The sequence below is a fragment of the Trachemys scripta genome, chromosome 5 (assembly GCF_013100865.1).
Source record: "Trachemys scripta elegans isolate TJP31775 chromosome 5, CAS_Tse_1.0, whole genome shotgun sequence".
In the NCBI taxonomy this organism is placed as follows: domain Eukaryota; kingdom Metazoa; phylum Chordata; order Testudines; family Emydidae; genus Trachemys; species Trachemys scripta.
In genome coordinates this window covers 8,658,131-8,679,830 of record NC_048302.1, presented here as the reverse complement: position 1 = coordinate 8,679,830, position 21,700 = coordinate 8,658,131, and the positions used below count along the sequence as shown (strand labels likewise).

The window sequence follows — 21,700 nt, the reverse complement described above, 5'->3', positions numbered from 1 at the left end:
TCCTGGTAAAAGGACTCGGGATGAGAGAAGCTGTGATTAATCTGTGTGTGTGTGTGAGAGACCTCGACCGATGAACCACATACGTCAGTATCTATGAGTAAAAAGATCAGGAAGGAAGTGATAATGTCCCCCAACTCCCAGCTCATGTCATTCAGCCAAACCTCCAGGGGCTAGGACTATGAAGCACTTGGCATTTTGCTTGAACTTTTAAAACATTCTAACAAAATGCAGCAGTTCAGTGCACAGTGCCCATATGCAAAATGGAGCCAGTTGGGCTACTACAGAGTGAGATGCTACCCACTATGAGTAAGGAGTCCAGAATCAGACCCTCTGGGAGCAAAGAACATAAACGTACCTTCACTGGGTGAGAAAACCTTCTGAAAATCTTAACAGACTTCTTCTAACTGGCTGACCAGGGATTTTCCCCCAAGTCTCTTCCAAGGGAGTCCTGTCTTTTTTGTCTGCCTTGTCTAAATTGTCTGTCCAGAGGTGAGGGGTAGGAATTTGAACAGAAGACAGGGGAGAGAAGGCAACCCTTTGATAAATTTACTGTACCCTCACTGTACCCGGCCCTTTCTCCTAGTGCGCAATCCACAAAAGCCCCATATGCATTCATGAAACTATACAGATAATATGGTTAGTTTGCATAACATCAACACACAGAATAGAACATTTGCCATCACAATGTAAAATGAAAGTGCCCCCACATCTTTAAAAAGTGTTTTCTCAGCTGTTCCAGCTTTTTTGTTTTTTGGTCTGACTGCATATTTCAATTTCTGAGAGGTTTGTCCCTGGAGCAATAATTGCTCTATTCACAAAGCAGTAGGACAGGTTAGATAAGGGGTACAAAGTTACTAAAATAAATTATACACAAGAATACTGATCTCTTAGTGACACGCAGCCCTGATCCCCTGGACACTTCAAACTCTACCACACTTGGTTTGGAATCAGAGCACTGAAATGCAGATAAAGGCTAGTTATGAAAATTACCTGTCCAGAATCGAAGTATAAATAGCACATACCATACCCTTGGAGAAAAGAGAAAAACTTACTGTACAGAGACTTCTTAACCTTTGGAGCTAGAGTTCTTCACCAAAGAGAGACAAACTATGCACTGCCCTTCGTAACCCCAAGGAGAAAGAGAAGTTGCTGCTTGTGCCTGTGTGTTAAAATGCTCTGTAACTGACTCCGCCCACAGAGACACAATTACTTTGTTTTCTTCCTATAAGTCACAGTTAAGGTCTGGTCTTTTCCTCCCAAATAAAGATATAATGTGGTTCTTAAAACAATCAAAAAATCCCCACAAGTGTGTCCTTGACCATGGAAGTATTATCGTGGGGTTTTGTCCAGGGAGGAAACTGGAAGTAAAGACAGTGGTTTTAAATTCAACATACTGCAATGGGTTTCTAATTCTGAGAGGCACAAAAAGTCAGTGTAGAACATGCTGCTTTTCCTTCCATCAATACTCTTTATATCCTTGTGCTACTAATTTAATTGGTTTCCCATTAGTGAGATAGGGCTGTAACTTTATCTCGACTGCATTGTCTGCTACAGAGTTGCAGAGGAGATTCTAGTTCTGAGGCCAGGAGCACTCTCTGCTCAGATGAGATACAGCCTAAATGTTTCTTGAAGCAATTCTCTGACACGGGCAGCAAAGGGGCAAACGTGCTACCGTTCTGGACATCCTTCAATAAACAAGCTGTTTTTAATATCAAAAACATTTTTCACAAGAAAAGCAAAAAATACTATTCCCAGAAAAAAAAAAAGTGTTGTTATTCTTTCTATTATAGAACATCAATGAAAGATCAGGCCCTCTGTGTGCTAGGCACCGTACAGGTAGTTAACAAAGAGGACAGACCCTGCCCCAGTGATCTTACAATCCAGGTAGATTTTTGTTTGCAGCATTTACTCTGTCCGGATAAAATAACATTATTAGAATGTTGAAAGGCAAAGAAGTGTGAAAGTCAAGCCATTCAAAATTAAGGCTAAGAAAAACAAACGCTTAGGGGGAGATGATTCAAACCCTAACCAGACCCTTCCAAAACGGAAGGTTTTTCCATTTAGCTGCTGTGTGTGGTCCCTCCACCCCAAATAATTCAACATGCCTTTTACTTTACAAAATGAGCTATTATTTTATCTTAATGACACCCTCCAAATTACACCCTTCACACCAGAATGCTGCCATTTGTAAAGGACTCAGCTGTTTTTCACAGCTCAAAGCACAGACAGTTGGGCGCATCCACTATCGTCAGGTTGAACTGTGGACAAGGCACCTGGACACACTATCGCTCTGCTAAACTCACTGAGCTTCAGTGCCCCCCCCGATATGTCCCCCATAAGTCTCAGCACCTCTCCTTGCCTGCTGTATTTTGGAAGATTTTCAACAGGCATCATTTTAAGGCGTTCTTTTAAGAGAATTGTGGGCGAAAGAGGTCAAACTCCCACCACTCTCTAGGAAACTCCCATAATTCCCTCGGGGGGTTCTTAGGAATCGCCTGGCAGTTGCACCACTTCCAAGCTGTCTTTGCAACATGGAGGAGGCTAGGAGGAACACTGCTCACACTGGAAAAACTAAGCCTTGGCCAGCCTTCTCCCACCTAGTAAGCCATGAACAGCTGAAAACCAGAGAATCCCAACACAGCCCACTTCATGTAGTGCTCTGTTCCCTTCGGGTGCAGGCCAAGCCACAGACAGAGGTTGATAAGTCTGCTCCTGTATTGGCTAACAGAGGTGGCTATTTTAGTTCAAGAAGTAGAAGCTCATGCCTAAAGATCCAAAGGTCTCAGGTTCAATACCCACAGTGAACACGTGTGGCATTACATCATTACACCAAACTTGTCAATTTTTTTTCCAGGAAGTTTCAGCCACTTTCTTCATTTCAGCCACATTTCCTCATTCATTGCCACTATGCAGTGTGTTAGAGCACATCTTCTCCCCAACTCCAAGGAACACGTGTACAACATATAAAAAGTGTGGCTGATTGCCTCAGAGATGCCTCTCACGCTGTAGCCCTTAGCAAATATGGGAATGGAACAACGACGGTGCCTCTCTATAAAATGCCTATTTCTGATTAACAACCTCTCATCGGAGGGTCTAATAACTAGATCGTTCCCAAACTGTTGCGAACCATTATTTATCATCTTAACTTTTCACAATCTGGATTTTGACTGACCTGGAATTTAGCCCAGTCATTTGGCTGGCGTTGTTCCCGGAGTAAATTTTAATAAACCTTTGGCAGTTGCCAAATTTAACAAACTATTCGGCTGATCTGTTGCCGTTTGACTGTCATCTGCCTTGTTGGAAAACTGCAGAGCCGACCCCTTCTTTAGATTTCACATGGGGGAGCCAATGCATGGGTGCTACCTCAACTCATCTGTGTGCCATGGAGAAGAGCTGAACCCCCAGGCCAATGTTACCCCCACCCCACAAAAGGAAGAGCACACAGCAATATTCCTGTAACAACACCAACCATATCAATGACCTTAAGGAGAACCCCGAGGCTTAGAGATGGGTTTTCATCATTCTTGCTCTGTTAAAAGAGAATACATGGTTATCTAATTCCTTTTGGGACACAAGTCGGGGCCACCCAGCTACAAAAGGGTTGAAGTCAAGCTAAATTGAGCTTCTAACATGACTTCGATGGTCATTGTGGACGGGGCTGCAATAGGGCACCTTACAAACAAGACAAAATTTACCTCTGCTGGTTAAGGGAAGGAATCATCCTGGATCAGGTTTTAGGTATATTTTTAGTTTGGTCTCTTAAGGGGTGGTGGCCCTTTGCCTTGAGAAAGGCACAACCATGGTGTGTTTTTTTCCCCCCCAGATATCAATCACAAATGTTCTTTGGTTTTGTTCAACAGTGTGATTCGGCACAGGGAAAGACTGGATGAACTCCATCAAGGAAGGAAATTTGTGGCCTCTTTAAGAGCCAGGCATGATGGAAACCCAGAATTCAGTGTGGAACGACTAATCTTACCAGAAATAGCAAAGCCTGGTAGAGATAGGATCTGTAGAAAACGAAGGACTTAATGTCCATCTGGGGAAGCATGTTTGTTGTTCATGGTTGATAGCCAATTTTTCTCTTTGTAGTGAGTGTTTTTGTAACTACTAATAAATTAGAATTGTTTTAAAAATTGCATATACTGAGTCAGTGCATTTTATGCCAGAGGTTCTAGGGATTCTGCCAACTTTACATCATAACGTACCAGAAGATAAATGTTCAAGGTTCTGTGCCAGAACATGGATGAAATATAGACCCTGAGTATATGTATAAGGCCAGGGTTTAGGCCCTGATTCAGCAAGGTACTTAAGCACGCACATAACTTTAAGCCTGTGAATATTCCCATTGACTTCAGTGCATTTTGGGATGGAAGATAAACTACAGAAGAAAGATCTAAGCCTTTCTGCATACTTGGATGAACAAGGCACATACAGCACATGGAAATGAATAGATCTTGTATGTCATAAGCCATGCCCAGAAGCAGGAAAACCGAACCATCCCTCTATGCAGAGTGGAATGCTGGGTACACTTTTAGAGTGTGTTTAGAGAAGTGACAGATAGCACTCAATTATATGCCACCATAATCAACATTTTAGCTGGAGCTGAAGACAGGGAATTAAAGTAACTGCCTTGAAAAAAGCATTTACGTCGTTATTCTATATTAGATACTCATTAAAAATCCTTTTTACAAACAAACAATAGAGGAGTGACAATAGTGATACAGGGCTGAGTTCTCCAGGATACGTCCACAAGCTGGAGCTTCCCCTGTATAGTGGGAATTTCTGCTGGTGCAAAGCCACTAGAGGGAGTGTAGCTATCTTCTACGCCTCCCCACACCACTCCCACTGTGAGCAGGATGGGGAAGGTGTTGGGGAGGGGCAGGGCAGAAGCCATAAAAAGCTCAGATATTTAGTAACTTCTTGTCATTACTTTAGCTCAGCAGAGTCTCTCTCTTGAGTACTCGAATTCTCAGATGACATCTGGGTCATTTTTCTAGATTATTTTCAAAGCTCATATAACAACACTGGTCTACAATTTTTGAGAAGTCGCCTGCTTCAGAGATAAAATGTGCTATTTATTATGTATCTTGATGTGCTGAATTCAAATATGACCATTAAAACAACTGATTGGCTACTGTTTCTAAGATATTTAAGTTTTTACATTTTATGTCTATGTATATTGTGGAGATAGTAGAGTTTTAATCATCAATTGTAAACCTAGGTCTTTTCATGTGTTTATGGTTGCTTTACATGATAATATTTCACCTGTCCTGTTTATGGAACACTTTAAAAATCAGCAAAAGGGTTATATAAATAAAATTTATTATGAAACAAAAGGCAAAAAACTATTATGTACATAGTTTAGTCCTATTCAGTGTCTACTCGGCGCTTCTTGGCTTGTCTCTTGTATTCATTAAATGGAGCATCTCTTGTCACTGTCCAGCAATAGTCTGCAAGCATTGATGGGCTCCATTTGCCCTGATAGCGTTTCTCCATTGTTGCAATGTCCTGGTGAAATCGCTCGCCGTGCTCGTCACTCAATGCTCCGCAGTTCGGTGGAAAAAAAAATCTAGATGAGAGTGCAAAAAATGTATCTTTAGTGACATGTTGCAACCAAGGCTTTTGTATGCCTTGAGGAGGTTTTCCACCAACAACCTGTAGTTGTCTGCCTTGTTGTTTCCGAGAAAATTTATTGCCACTAACCGGAAGGCTTTCCATGCCGTCTTTTCCTTGCCATGCAGTGCATGGTCAAATGCATCATCTCGAAGAAGTTCACGAATCTGAGGACCAACAAAGACACCTTCCTTTACCTTAGCTTCACTTAACCGTGGAAAATTTCCACGGAGGTACTTGAAAGCTGCTTGTGTTTTGTCAATGGCCTTGACAAAGTTCTTCATCAGACCCAGCTTGATGTGTAAGGGTGGTAACAAAATCTTCCTTGATTCAACAAGTGGTGGATGCTGAACACTTTTCCTCCCAGGTGCCAATGACTGTCGGAGTGGCCAGTCTTTCTTGATGTAGTGGGAATCTCTTGCATGACTATCCCATTCACAGAGAAAACAGCAGTACTTTGTGTATCCAGTCTGCAGACCAAGCAAGAGCGCAACAACCTTCAAATCGCCACAAAGCTGCCACTGATGTTGGTCATAGTTTATGCACCTCAAAAGTTGTTTCATGTTGTCATAGGTTTCATTCATATGGACTGCATGACCAACTGGAATTGATGGCAAAACATTGCCATTATGTAGTAAAACAGCTTTAAGACTCGTCTTCGATGAATCAAATGAACAGTCTCCACTCATCTGGATCATGAACGATTTTGAGGGCTGCCGTCACACCATCGATGTTGTTGCAGGCTATAAGATCACCTTCCATGAAGAAGAATGGGACAAGATCCTTTTGACGGTCACGGAACATGGAAACCCTAACATCACCTGCCAGGAGATTTCACTGCTGTAGTCTGGAGCCTAACAGCTCTGCCTTACTCTTGGGTAGTTCCAAATCCCTGACAAGGTCATTCAGTTCACCTTGTGTTATGAGGTGTGGTTCAAAGGAGGAGATGGGAGAAAATGTGGGTCCTGTGACATTGATGGTTCAGGACCAGAAGTTTCATCCTCTTCCTCGTCTGACTCAAGTGAGAATGATTCTGGTGCATCAGGAACCGGCAGTCCTTCTCCGTGGGGTACTGGGCGTATAGCTGATGGAATGTTTGGATAATGCACAGTCCACTTTTTCTTCTTTGACACACCTTTCCCAACTGGAGGCACCATGCAGAAGTAACAATTGCTGGTATGATCTGTTGACTCTCTCCAAATCATTGGCACTGCAAAAGGCATAGATGTTGCACAAGTGTTGCAGCATATGTGTGGGGCCCACCTCTTGTCCTGATCTCCAATTTTGCAGTCAAAATAAAGGTCATAGGCTTTCTTAACCATAGTGGTTATACTGCGCTTTTGTGATGCAAAAGTCACTTCACCACAAACATAGCAGAAGTTATCTGCACTGTTCACACAAGTATGAGGCATCTCTGCTCACTTTGGCTAAACAGAAATGTGTCCCTTTGCAAAATCAAACACTGACAAATAAGAGAGCACGACACTGTATGATTTCTAGAGCTGATATAGGGCAATTTGTTCAGCAGAGTGATGTAAGCTTCGTTATGATTGCATCATCCATGACTTCTAGGAATAACATGATGCAATTTATATCATGTATGACGCAATACCAGCTTCAGATTGCATCATTCATTGTTTTGCCTAAAAAGCAAGTACTGTCCAAACCCAGTCATAGATTTATTCATAGATCCAGTCAAAGATGTATTTTAGTCATTTCTGGTTTAAATTGAGATCCCTTCCCTTTAGAACTCACTTATCCTCCGCCATTCCCAAGTCAAGGGTTGTATATACTGACCCAATAGCATATCTTGAAAACTAGAGCCAATCAACAATTTTAAGCATCATTTTCATTCTCAGTGACCCAGAATTAGTAAAGTTTGACTACATTTATTTCAGAAGCATTTTGGCTGTAGAGCAGTATAATCAGATATTGTCTGCTCACTTTCATGACAATGCTGAAACAGGAAAGCTGTACTGACTAGTTCATAACTGTTGGAGAAAGAACAGATGAACCACAGAGGTGGTCAGAGAATGCCAATCAGCAAAGGTTGGTTTGGAGGAGAGAGAGAGGTTTTCTCCATTCAAAATTGTGTATTTGTGTATCTGTCCATTTTGGGTATTTTTGTTCCAAAAGGATATTGTCACTTCTACCTATGTATAAGAAACAGTTCCTTCTTTCTCTCTCTCCCTCTCCCCCCCCCCCGACCCCCCGCACAGCCTTAGGTAGAGGAAATCTTTGATAGTTCACTTCCAACACAGAGCATAACTAGAGGTAAAGTTTTCAAAAGCATTTAAATGATTTAGGAGTATAACTGGTCAAAACTTGGAATTTCCATACTATGAGAAATTCTGACTCTTTAAAACTTGTTTTTATTCCGAATCAGAAAACCAACAAATTCAAAAATTGCCCATAAAACAAACAAACAAAATATCATTGCTTTGGGGCAATTGAAACGTTTTGTTCCAATTTCAATTTTTTATTTTATAAATTACAATAATATATTATAAAATAAATTTCTAAATGAAAAATATTTCAAAATGAAAAATTAAAATGTTTCATTCTGATGTCAAAATGTCACTTCTCATGGAAAAAAATCTCAATTTTGACAAAATGGCATTTTCCGGTGGAAAAATATTTCAATGACATTTTCAACCAGCTAGACTTAGGTGTCTAAGTCCCATTTTCAAAACAGACTTGGTAAAAGCCTGATTTTTACAGGTGTGTAGGCACCTAAGTCCCATTGATTTCAATGGAAGTTAGGCAACTAAATATCTGGCCCTTAGCAGTCTAAGTATCACTGGAAGCCAATAGTGTTTAGACTCCCCTAGGGGTCTAAGTCACTTTTGAAAATGGGATTTAGGCTGCTAAGTCACTTATGTACTTTTGAAAATTTTACCCAAGATCAAACTTGCATAACCCTCTGTACCAATTTATAGTCACCTAAAGGTCTTAAATTCTAGCAGAGCACCAAGATTTTGGTAATTCCCTAAGTTAATGGCTTTCATCTGTCTCCACATTTAAAAAAAACCCCCAATCTATAACTGTAGTTTACACAAAAGAATTTTAAAAAGCTCTTGAAACTGTTAATAATTCAGCATAGAATCGGAGTTAAATATCAGCAATTCATCCAGGTGACATCTTGCTTTACTAATCAAGACTTCCTTGCCCAAAGGAAGAGAGTCAACTTCCCCTCTGCAGTAACAGCTGGATTTTTTTTTTTTTTTGGTAAAACTGTGGAAAACAGGACAAGTATGACCCGCAATCAAATCAACATTTCCTGAAAGGTTCCTAAGAATACAGCATCTCACAACAACTTTAAATTACAAACAAAAATGAATGCTTAGCATTACATGCAAAGTTGCAAACACACACTTCGGTAACAAGCTAAAATGCCACGGTATTTGTAATTCCGCCATAAAGGTACCTGACTTGGTTCTATATAGCAAGTCAGACTCAAAGTGGACACAAAGCCAACTTTTTTAGAGCACTTATCCTTCCAAAACAAAGAGTTTCCTGAAATAAAATATACGTAAGTTAGTATTTCCAAAATTCATACATAGATGAAAAGCAGAAAAATAAGTACTGCCTACCAGAATTGTTGAGAGAAAGAGATTTCTTTTATGCTAGCAAGTTTTTTGTTTCTGTTCATATGGAAACCTGCCTGCGAATGACAGCATGTTTTTTATTTTAACAAGGATTGGCTAGAATGTGTGCTGGCACAGCTATGCATGCTAGAGGAGTCGAAAAGAGGCAATCATCAGGATAGATTTTCCCCCTGCTTTAATACAGTCTTTCTGAAGAATGTAAAATCACCCCATTTCCAAAGCAAATCCAGTTCAATTTAAGTCAGAGAATGATACAGCTAATAGCTGTTCTCTTTTCACATCAGTTCAACGATTTCATCTGCTCGCTGGTCTGCCTACTTTCTAAACGACAAGCAAAAAGTGTGACTGGATTCTGTAGCCTGTTAAAAACGTCCATTCTAGTATTTGCACCATTGGTTCTTCTGGGGGTGTTTGTAAGTGCTATGCAGCATTTTATTCATTATAAAAACAAGCACTTAGAGCCCATGCTCACATCAGGGAACACTTACTCATGCAATTAGTCCTTCTGGTTTCAATGGCACTGTCTGAATGAGTAAGTGCTCACCTAATGAGTAAGTGTGAATAAGGGCTTCTCAATCTGGCCCCTAAGGGATACAATCTTTGATCGGTACACAAGGATTTCTGAGTGTAACGTTGTAAAGAGCGAGAGAAATACCTGTATTATTTTATATGACTATTATATGTACCTCAATTTATCTACTTGATATTATTCTGTCTGACCACACGGAGTTAAATCAAAAGTGGCTGTTAGGGAGAGGAAACAGGAAATAAAACAATGGCTACAGAGGAGATATCCTTGGGGAAAATACTTCTAGGGTTCTTAAGAGAACAGCAGGTCTGCTATGAATTAGACGTGTCCACCTGCCTGGCTCCAGCCAGGTTAACAGGTTTATTTTTTCTAGGGTTGTGGGCCTAAGATCAAAAGGACACTGACCTGCTAAAAATCCTTGCCAAGAGAGGAAGGTAGGAGGAGATATGCATGGGAAGCAGCTTCCCTGGCAGGGGAGAGGAGTGCACTGTGGGAGACAGACAGACAGACAGACAGAAACTGCAGCAGGACAGTCGGATCCTCCCAGCCCAGAAGTAGGAATACCTGGGATAAGTGGAACTTATCTAAACCTTTTCCATTCTTTGCAAGTTTTGGTAACACCCAGCTGTGTAAGCCTTATTAGTTTAACCCTTTTCTCTGCTTGCTATGCACCTCTGATTTAATACTTTGTTTTGAAATATATATTGGAACAGAGAAATTTGCCAGACAGGATTGGACCAGTGATCCATCTGGTAAAGTATCTCTCATCTCTGATAATAGCCAGTAACATCAGGGGAAGGTGGAAGAATTCTTTGGAGCAGACAATTAGGAAGAAACTTTCCCTTTATATGACTTGTCTAAAGGGAAAATTTCTTCCAAACCCCTGTCAGTTAGTGGTTGGCTTATTCCCTGAACTAGGAAGGTTTGTATCCCTACTATTAAAATGCAACACAAATAAATAAAATCATCCTATGAAGCAAAATGTTGGATGTTCACGTTATTCATATAAATGTTTAATCCTTCTTTGAATCCTCCTGTAAATAATTCCCGGGATCACCCCACCACTCTTTTTTAAGATTGGTACAATATTGCTACCCTCCAATCCTCCAGTATACCTCTACCCTGATATAACGCGACCTGATATAACACGAATTCGGATATAACGCGGTAAAGCAGTGCTCCGGGGGGCAGGGCGGCGCACTCCGGCGGATCAAAGCAAGTTCGATATAACGCGGTTTCACCTATAACGCGGTATGATTTTTTGGCTCCTGAGGACAGCGTTGTATCAGGGTAGAGGTGTATAACAGGGGATTTTAATGAGGGATTGCGTATTTTTGTAACTTCATACTTCATTCTTAAGCTCCCTCACAGCTCTCCGGGCAGGTCTATGCTGCGTTTGGGAGTGAGTCTCCCAGCCCGGGTCCACGGACTGGCACTAGTACTGTGAAAAGAGCTGTGTAGCTGTTGCAGCTTGTGCTGAAGTTCATGCGCTGAACGCCGGGGAAGGGACTCAAGACCCTGAGCTCCATCGTTGAGAGCCTGAGCTCCGGCCTGAGCCGCAATGTCCAAGTACTGTCTACACAACTATTCGTAGAGCGCTAGCGTGAGCCCCGCTAACACCAGTCTATGGAGCCAGGCTGGGAGGCACGTTCTGAAAGTCATGCCCTTAGGATTCTACCATTGGCTCCTAATGACTTGTATCTTTTTAATTTATCACTTTGTTTCATCTCCTCCTTAAAATGTTATTCCGTAAGTTGGGTAGCTGAACGGACAGTAGACATTTACTCCTGGTACAGACCAGCAGTAAGGGCTAGAGTCACAAAGGGACAGAGGCACATAACTGACACTTTAGGCACCTAAATCCCAGAGCCGGGCACTACTAGTATTCACCAAACCCCCACTTAGCTGCTGCCGAAGTCTGTAGGTGCCTAAACTCACTTGGTGCCTAAGTTTTTGCAGTAAAGTTACCTAGGTGCCGATGCTCCTGGCTCTGAGCACATGCACAACTGCCTCCCTCTAGGCATCCGGACTCCTAAGCCCCAGAGCAATGCACAAATTGGTAGAAGATAGATGTTCCTCCACCCAACTCACCTGCAAGGCCCGATGTGGTAGGCGGACTTGAAGGCCATCTAGCAGACCAGGCCCCGGACACAAGCTCGCACAAAACAGCCAGGCAGCTGCGGGAGGATCACCAGCACTTCCCTCATAAGTTTTTGCTCAGTGATTAGGGGACTCACCTGGAATGGGGGAGCTCAAGTCTGCCCTCTGCCTGCGGGGGAGAAGGGAGTTCCCACCTCTCAGGCGAGTGGTATAACCTGAGCTATGGGACAGTCTACTGTGGGGCTCCCTCAGTCCCTCCACTTGAAGCTGTTCCACTGTGGATCAATAATTAAAGAGCCATTCGAGTGGGGGAACTGGATGCTGGCTCTCCCACATCCTGGGTGAGTGCTCTATCCACCAAGCCACAGAGTCATCATCATGCTTCTGCTCGTCTCTCTCTCTGTCTCTTTCTTCTTCCACCTCCACCCCCCACCCCCCAACTAATTATTTATCCACAGTGGAACATAAGAACAGCCATACTGGGTCAGACCAAAGATCCATCTAGCCCAGTGTCTTGTCTTCCGACAGTGGCCAATGCCAGGTGCCCCAGAGGGAATGAACAGAACAGGTAATCATCAAGTGATCCATCCCCTGTCACCCATTCCCAGCTTCTGGCAAACAGAGGTTAGGGACACCATCCCTGCCCATCCTGGCTAATAGTCATTGATGGACCTATTCTCCATGAACTTATTTAGTTCTTTTTTGAACCTTGTTATAGTCTTGGCCTTCACAACATCAGCTTCAGCAGGAGAGACTGACAGAGCCTGCATCAGAATATCCCATAGCCCAGTGGCTAGGACACTCACCTGAGAGGTAGGAGATCCCTGTTCAAATCCCTTCCTGCCTAAGGCAGATGGGGGGCACTTGAACCCAGGATCTCCCAGATAAACACTCTACCCACTGGTTAAAAGGTATAAGGGAGCACCAAACTCAGGCTTTGTAAATCCTAGTAATTTTCTAGGCCTAACAGTTAGATGCGGTGATGCTGAGCATTGCAACGCCTAAGTTCATTTGTGAACCTAGCCCAAAATGATTACCACCCAGGAGCATGGGAGGGATGGTGACTCTGAAGGGTTTCTAAGAGTCACAGCGCCTCCCAGGGTTACTCCTGGGGTGACACAGCTCACACTCCAGCCCTTGCTCAGGGCTGTGCCTGAAGTCACTGGCTAGCCCCTTAGCACAACACAAAGCAGTAGCAATACATTACATGCAGTACTTCAGCAACTTTAAGTCGTGGGTTTGTTCAGAAGATAGCTGGCTTCCATTGAAACACGAATAACCCATTACAGTAAAAAGACAAAGACAGGAGAGGGAAGAGGAGACAAGAAAAGAGTTAAAGAAATGGAAAAAGTTCTTCCTCATTTGATTTTATAAGCCTATCTCTGCTACATCCAAAACCTTCTACATTAGTTAATATTTATAATTGATTCTATATATAAAGTAATATTCAATTCAAATTAGACAGTAATCTAAGCTAACAAGCAGCTTGTTAGTTGAAGAGTCATACATTTATCCATTATTACATGGCTAAAAATAGAACCACTTTGAGTAGTTGTTAGAACTGCAGTACATGGCATATTCCAGTAAAAGCAATCGTGGATATAAAAGAGCAAAAGATAAAAGAGTCTACTATGAACAGATGGCTAATTAAATTTGTCCCTGTGCAAGTATAGGGGCAGATTCTGCCACACTTGTTCCCAATGCACTGTTCTCTGCTCTGCAGCTAGTCCCACTCACTTCAATGAAAGGCAGCATTGTCTATGGATGGAAACAGAAGACTAGGTTCTGTCACCTGCTGTGTGACCCTGGGCAAGTCATTTGACCTCTGTGTCTTCCCTCCCACACATGGTCTGTCTTGTCAATTTAGACTGTAAGCTCTTTCAAGCAGGGACTGTCTATTGCTCTGTGTTTGTACAGTGCCTAGCACAATGGGGCCCCAATCTCAGTAACGCTGGAATACAAATACACTGAAGCATGAAATAAACTTCTATTCAATGTGAGTTATGGTATCAGAATCTAGCCTATGAGGTTTTCGTTCCGACAAAAATTTTTTTTTAAGATTGCAGTAAAATTTGATTTAGAGACGCCAAGCAAGGGTTTCCTTTTGCTCACTTACACATCAAGCTAGGTTCTAGGTGGTTACTGGTCAAACCACTTGCCCTCTTCTATGAATCAGAAAACAGCTTCTCTTCTTACTAGTAAATGGAGATAGGAGGGAAAAGAGTAGACTGAAAGGTGTGGAATACAGTGATAGAGAGGAGATGGGAAAGTGGGAAAGAATATCAAGGGAATGGGCAATCGAATGTACTTCCCTTCAAAATTTTCCCTTTTAAAGCTCTAACACTGTAATGTTAAAATGCGGCTGCGGAATAGAGGCATTGTCTTATACAACACAAAGAATATCAAAGGGAAAGTACCCAGACCCGGGTTAACTGACATCTTAATCTTGAAGCAGATACAAATTGCTTTGTGTGATAGTCACGGATAATCTCATGATAGGGGAGATAATTGATATAGCTGAGGATGTAGGCAGACAACGAGGAGGGCTAGAGAGAGATGGGGGAAGGAGGCTAATGACTAAATGGCAACAAATGGAATTCATTGTCGTGGGATGCCTATGCAGTGTAACTCATGCGCTTGGGAAGAATTAATGACAAAAGAGAATTCAAATTTGAGGCCAGATTCTACCTCCCTGACTTTTGTAGAGTAACATTTAAGGATCTAGGGCAAAACTATGTCTGGGGATTGGTCCTGCTTTGAGCAGGTAGGACTAGATGACCTCCTGAGGTCCCTTCCAACCCTGACATTCTATGATTATGTCTAACTCCTAGTCAGATGACAAGATCGTTGGTCATAGATGCTTGAAGTTGCTATGCTGTCCTCTTTCTTCCTTTAAAGACTTGCCCCAAAAGGAAAATCTCAAAGCAGGGAGAACAATTAGATGCCACAGAGGTGCTGGAGGGAGGATGTGGGGCTCCCAAAGTGCTAGGGCAGCAAACAATACCTGCTTACGGGGTGTAGAGAAGAGGGCTGAACACCAGCAAATGCCTCACATTTTCAGCAAAGCTCAGAACCGACTGGAAGGAGGGGTGCCAGAAAGGACACCCATCCAGTGCAGAGCTGGAACCAGGCAGAAGTGCAGCATGGGAGCTTCTTTGCTGAAGACAGTCAAGAGGAAACTGACCAGGACATTGGGAGGGCAGAGTTTATAACTATGATGGTAACATGCATGAAATACAGTAAGGGGTATGGCTTGCATTCAGTCCTTCCACCGCTGCCAGCAGATGTCAAAATGCTAAGAGCTGTAGGAGTTCTGCTGGCCTGGCATTGGGAAACTAAGGCCCAAGCGCGAGAATCTTGTGGGATGGGATCTTTAGAAAGTGGCTGTATTTTAGCATAATTAAACAATCATTTGTGTTAAGCAAAACTACCGAGTATCCAGGAGGAGACCAGATGAAAAAGGAATTGCAGGAGGGACAATGATTCTTTCATGAATATATGTGAGTGACCAAGTTCTAGAAGAAGCCGGGCATAAGGAGGAATTGATCCTGGGAGGAGAAAGAGCTTTTTATTTCTTGACCACAGCTTGGCAAAATTAAGAGTGATCCGAATATGTAAATCAGACCTCTGCTGACGTGGAAGCAGCCCTGCTTCTCCTGGCCACGCTGCAGTGGTACAGCAGTGATGGCTGAAATTAACACCAGTTTCAGATGTGTATTTTGCCAGCTAGCACCAGGCTCATTCATTCCTGCACTGCGATATTGCAGAGCGAAAGGCGTGGTACAAAAGAGAACGTGCTTAATTAATTGCAGTGGTGTAGAATTCCTGCTGCTTTGGACAGACACTTGATAAGCTGAAAACATGAGACAAGGAATCCTGAGTAAGCGAATCAATCAGCTGGAATGGCTTGGAGAAGGCAGTTTTGCTCATTTGTTCAGTCTCTGAAGGTTCATGCAGTGTTGTTGTAGGCGTGTGGGTCACAGGATATTAGAGAGACAAGGATGGGGAGGTCATATTTTTTATTGGACCAACTTCTGTTGGTAAGAGAGACAAGCATTCACAGAGCTCTTCTTCAGGTCCGGGAAAGGCAGTCAGAGTGTCACAGCTAACTACAGGGTAGAATAGATTGTTTAGCATAAATAGTTAACACATATCTCAAGGGACTGTTTAAGTGAAGTGACTAATTAAGACCCTTCCGGTCATAGGCGAAAAATAATGGATGTTTGGGGGCCACTATGAATCTAGAATGACACTCCTCTGCCCTCCTCCTCCTCCTCCCCACACAAGCTGCATCCTGGTTTAGCAGCTTGAGGGTAGATGGCTTGCACAGTCGTCAAGGCTGGAGCTTCCACATCAGCAGAGGTCTGATCTGATTTACATATTCGGATCCAGGGCCGGCTCTCGGCACCAGCAAAACAAGCTGGTGCTTGGGGCTGCACATTTTTAGGGGCGGCATGGCCGGCGCCAGAATGCCGCCCCTAAAAATGTGCCCCGGCCGCCCTAGCTCACCTCCGCTGCTGCTGCCAAGGCGCGCGAAACAGCTGATTCGTGCGCTGCTACTCGCCCTCCCTCCCAGGCTCTCAAGAGGCTTGAGAGCCTGGGAGGGAGGGGGAGAAGCAGCGCCCGCGCCGCGGCCACTCGGAGTCTCCCCCTCCCTCCCAGGCTCTCAAACCTGGGAGGGAGGGGGAGATCCCGAGCGGCCGTTTTGCGCGCCACTGCTCCCCAGGCTTGAGAGCTAGGGAGGGAGAGGGAGAAGCGGCGCCCACGCCACGGCCACTTGGAGTCTCCCCCTCCCTCCCAGGCTCTCAAACCTGGGAGGGGGGGAGACTCCGAGTGGCTGCAGCGCGGGTGCCGCTTCTCCCCCTCCCTCCCTCTCTCCTAGGCTTGAGAGCCTGGGGGGAGGAGGCAGGGCTGGGGATTTGGGGAAGGGGCAGAGTTGAGGCGGGACCGGGGGTGGAGTAATTAAAGAACCGGGGGGGGGGGGAATTGTTTTTGCTTTGGGCGGCAAAAATCCTAGAGCCGGCCCTGTTCGGATCACTCTTAATTTTGCCAAGATGTGTTCAAGAAATAAAAAGTTCTGTCTCCTCCCAGGATGGATTCCTCCCTCTCCTTTGATCCCTCATCCCATCGGGATCCTTTGATGGGGGGTGGGAGGGGGACTACTTGGAGAGAACAGGGAGTTTAAGAAGCCAGCTCCTAAGCAACCAGAGGAGCTAGCAAACAGGAGCAGCAAACAGGGGGGATCTGCGAGGGAGTTTAGAAAGGGAGTGTGAAATCCACACACACCCGATAGACAAACAAACAAACATTCTCTAAACGTAGGCCAATAACCTCCCCGCCCCCCAATAAATTAAAAACCATGAAGAGTAACAATATTGCAGGCAGAAGTCCAGCAGCAGAGTGGAGGCTGTCCACCTTTTTGCACTGAATGTAGCAGTACGATTACCTACCTTGTGGGCAGGTGGCATGTGTGTGTGAAATCAAGGGGAAGCAACTCATGGCCCACCAAGACTGAGTTCTGGCTCTTGAGACCGGACTGGCTCAACTGGAGGAGATAAGGCCAGGGAGACAGAGAGGTACACAGAGGAGACTTTCTGGGACACAGTAGAACAGTCTCACCCCCAATCTGGCAGCTTCTGTGCTGCTGAGGAGGATGAAAGTCTTTGGGAAGGAGAACATCAAGCTGGAGAGGAGGGAAATGATCCCATAATTGGGACTCTCCTTCCAGATGATGCCATGGTATCCTATCGCACGCGGGGGGGGGGGGGGGGGGGGGGGGGGGGGGGGGGGGGGGGGGAGGTGGGGGGGGGGGGGTGCTGCTGGACTTCTGCCTGCAATATTGTGACTCTTGGTGGGGGGGGATGGGGGGGGGGGGGGGGGGGTTGGGATTAGGAAGAGACAGGCAATAGTTATGGGAGACTAGATTATTAGAAGAATAAAGAGTTGGGCTTGCGATGACCAGGAGAACTGCATGGTAAATTGTTTACCAGGTGAGAAGTTGCAGATCACTAAAGACATCTAGCCAGACCACCGAGCCGCGTTTCCCCACCCCCAGCTGCGCGAAACAGCTGTTTTGTGGCGCAAGAGCTGGGGGAAAAAGCGGGCAGGCAGCGCGCTCAGGGGAGGAGGCGGAGGCAGAGAGGAGCGGAGGTGAGTTGGGGCGGGGAGGTGCCGATGGGTGCTAAGCACCCACCAATATTTCCGCATGGGTGCTTTTTTTTTCCGTAGGTGCTCCAGCCCCGGAGCACCCACGGAGTCGGCGCCTATGCTGCAGGGTCTCAATGGGCAGATGAGACGATGGTGTAGGGACGAGGGTTTTAGGTTTATTAGGAACTGGGGAAGCTTTTGGGAAAAGAGGAGCTGTACAGGAAGCCTTGGCTCCACCTAATCCAAAATGGCACCAGATAGCTGGCATGTAAAATTAAAAAGGTTGTAGAGGAGTCTTTAAACTAAAGGGCAGGGGGAAAGCAGAGGAGCACATGGTTCAGACTGACATCCCTTAGGGGAGGATCTATTAACGGGATTCTCTATATCCTACTAAAGAGTAGAGCATAGGTGCCGACCCCATGGGTGCTCCGGGGCTGGAGCACCTACGGAAAAAAAAATAGTGGGTGCTCAGTACCCATCGGCAGCCCCGCGGATCAGTTTCTCCTCTTCCCCATCAGTGCCTCTTGCCCACCAGCAGCCCCGCCCATCAGCTTCTCCCCTTCCCTCCCTCCCAGCACCTCCCACCCACCATAGATCAGCTGTTTAGCGGGGGGGGGGGGGCAAGAAGAGACGGGATGGAGGCTTGGAGGAAGGGGTGGAATGAGGGCTGGGCCTGGGGCAGATGCGGGGGGGGGTGTCAAGCACCCCCTGGGAACAGAGGAAGTCGGTGCCTATGGAGCAGAGGATAGAAGTTAATAAAGTACAGGTAGGAGTGGAAGAGAAACAGTCAGATGAAAGAGTCCCATTCAATTACATCACATGAAGGCAGACAACTAAATATTGACAAATTTTATATGTGCTTATATACATATGTAGAAGTCTAAATACTAAGATGCGTGAACTTGAGTGCTTAGTAGTCAGTCAATGAGGATATTGATATAATAGACATCACAGAAACTTGGTGGACTGATGACAATCAATGGGACATGGTAATAAGAGTATAAAATATATAGGAATAACAGCGTAGGTCGTGCTGGTGGGGGAGTGGTATTACATGTGAAAGAAATCAGAGAGTCGAATATAGTAAAAATCTTAAATGAATAAAACTGTGCCATAGAATCTCTATGGATAGAAATTTCCTCCCTGAATAATAAGAGTACAGCAGTATGAATATATTGCCGACCACCTGACCAGGATGGTGATGGTGACCGTGAAATGCTCAGGGAGATTAGAGCGGCTACAGAAACAGAAAAGTCAATAAAAATGGGGGATTTCGACTACCCCATTTTCACTGGGTACATGTCACCTCAGGACAGGATGCAGTGATAAAACTTCTAGACACCATTAATGACTACTTCTTGGTGCAGCTTGTCCTGGAACCCATACGAGGAGAGACAATACCAGATTTAGTTCTAAGTGGCACAGAGGATCTGGTCTAAGAGGTAAATATGGGTGAACCACTTGATAACAGTGGGGTGACCGGATGTCCCAATTTTATAGCGACAGTCCCGATTTTGGGGGCTTTTTCTTATATAGGTACCCCCCTAACCCTAATCCTAACCAAAATATATCTTCATGCTGGTTTTAGCTCAAGCTAGCTCTGTGCAATGAGTGGGTGAGTAAGGCCTGTGTGCATCCAAGAGCAGAATCAGGGCCTAATGCTGATTTAGGTGTCCTCTTACTGAGACCCTGTCAGCCCTTTTGACCTGTATATTTAATCATTCCTTATTTAACTCTCTCCATATTCTAGCTGTTTTCTGATCTGGAAAATTGCCTTCTGAGCTGTTGAACTTCCAGATACCCTCCCCTCTCTCTTCTCCTCCTCTAGTTTGTCACACTGGTTTGACAGTCCAACACGGGGAGAAGGTGGATTTTAATCTGTCCCAGGGGCAGTGTAACAAGGGGTGATAAAATCAGGTCAAAGAACAAAAAAAGGGAGCACCATAACCATTCAGAGAAAAGGAAAGTTAAGGACTCAATCACCTAGAAAGCTTAACTCAACGCAAGCTGTTCTGTGTTAAGGGAAAAGTATCTTTATTGACTAAATTGGCATAGCTCCACTGAAATTATGGAGCTATGCCATTTTACACCAGCTTGGGGGAGGGAAGTGGGGCGGAAAATCTGGCCCAGTAACCAAGCAAAGGTAAGTTTATTTGTAGAAAAATAGAAGGTGGTTTTGTTTTCCAACCCTTAATCCAACTCTCACTAATTAAAGTGTTGTCCATATTGCCAATATGCACCAACATATGGGAAGAAAACATATTAACAGCATGTACTGTGCTTTGTTCTAGTACTCTGGGGATTGCTTCTAACAATATCAGCGCCAACGTTTTCAGATGGAAAAGCGATTTTCAACACTGGTGTCTCTTTAATAGCCAGCTCAGAAGGACCCTGTGCCACAACTGGGGAAGATGAAAATAAAATCTATTTTAACTAAGGATGACTGACCCATCAGTCAAAGTATAAACCCACTTTTTGGAGCATCCGTTTCTGCCCTCATTGTCCAGAAGCAAAAACACTAGCCATAATTTATGTAGAAAACCTTCCCTGCCCCCTAGCCCTGAACCAGCCACCAGCAAGGAAAAGGGTTGAATTTTAAAAGGGTCAAACCAGAAGGTTCGCTACAAGAGGAGGAGGAAAAGGCATGGGAAGTAGACGCAATAAATCTAGAGTGATGGCAAAGAATGGTCATTCACCATTGAAGAAAGCTGTTCAAAGTGGTTCAGATGGATTGAAATGGATTTTGGGGGTGGGGGAGCAAGTGCCCCACCCTAGGGCTCATCACAGCAAAGACACAATGGCATGCCAACCTCAGGCGGTATCCACAGATCCACACCAGAAACAGTCTCCAAGAGGGATGGAATGCAGCCAGAACCTACGCCATGAAGTTTACAATTAGTCAATCTGCCTCTTTCCTGGCAGCTGGTGTGAAGAACACAGCACAGGCGTAACACGCTCATGATTGCTTAGACCGGGAAGTTAGGCCTTGTCTACATTGGCAAGTTTCTGCACAGTAAAGCAGCAGTAAAATAACTCCCAAGGTGTGCACACTGCCAAGCCACTTTGTGCGCAGAAACTGCGCAGTTGCAGCGCTGTAAAAAAAGCCACCCCGACGAGAGGCATACAGCTTTCTGCGCCAGGGCTACAGCGCTGCAGTGTCGGTGTAGACACCGTGGCCGTTATAGGGCTGTGATTGACCTCTGGGAGCGTCCCACAATGCCTGTTCTCATCTCTCTGACCATCGATTTGAAGTCTACTGCCCTGCCCTCAGGTGATCAACCATCAGCACCACCCTTTAAATTCCTTGGAAATTTTGAAAGTCCCCTTCCTGTTTGCTTGGCAATGCGTGCAGTGGTCTCAGTGCATCTTTCCAGGTGACCCTGGCTGCTCCGTGCACCAGGCGATCCCCCGCTTGGAGCAATGCCGAGCTGCTGGACCTCATCAGCAATTGGGGAGAGGAAGCAGTGCAGTCATAGTTGCGCTCCAGCCATAGGAATTAGTATACCTACGGACAGATATCATGATGCATGACAGAAAGGGGCTATGACTGGGACAAGTTGCAGTTCAGGGTCAAAGTGAAGGAGCTGTGGAACGCCTACCACAAGGCATGGGAGGCAAACCGCTGCTCCGGTGCTGCGCTCACAAGCTGCCGGTTTTACAAAGAGCTGGACCCGATACTCAGTGGCGACCCCACCTCCACTGT

At 44.8% G+C, this 21,700-nt stretch overlaps 1 protein-coding gene across 3 annotated transcripts in view; it reads right to left on the bottom strand.

Moving 5' to 3' along the window:
* CSGALNACT1 (chondroitin sulfate N-acetylgalactosaminyltransferase 1) overlaps positions 1–21,700 on the bottom strand; it is a 90,793-nt gene that overhangs the window by 46,817 nt on the left and 22,276 nt on the right. The window contains exon 1 of one of the 3 annotated variants that reach the window (XM_034771402.1): positions 9,207–9,326. The exons of 1 other annotated variant lie outside the window; for it this stretch is intronic. The gene's annotated coding sequence lies outside the window, so the exon portion shown is untranslated. Of the gene's footprint in view, positions 1–1,052; positions 1,170–9,206; positions 9,327–21,700 lie in introns of those variants that run through there. One more of the 3 variants, XM_034771399.1, reaches the window with a different exon arrangement.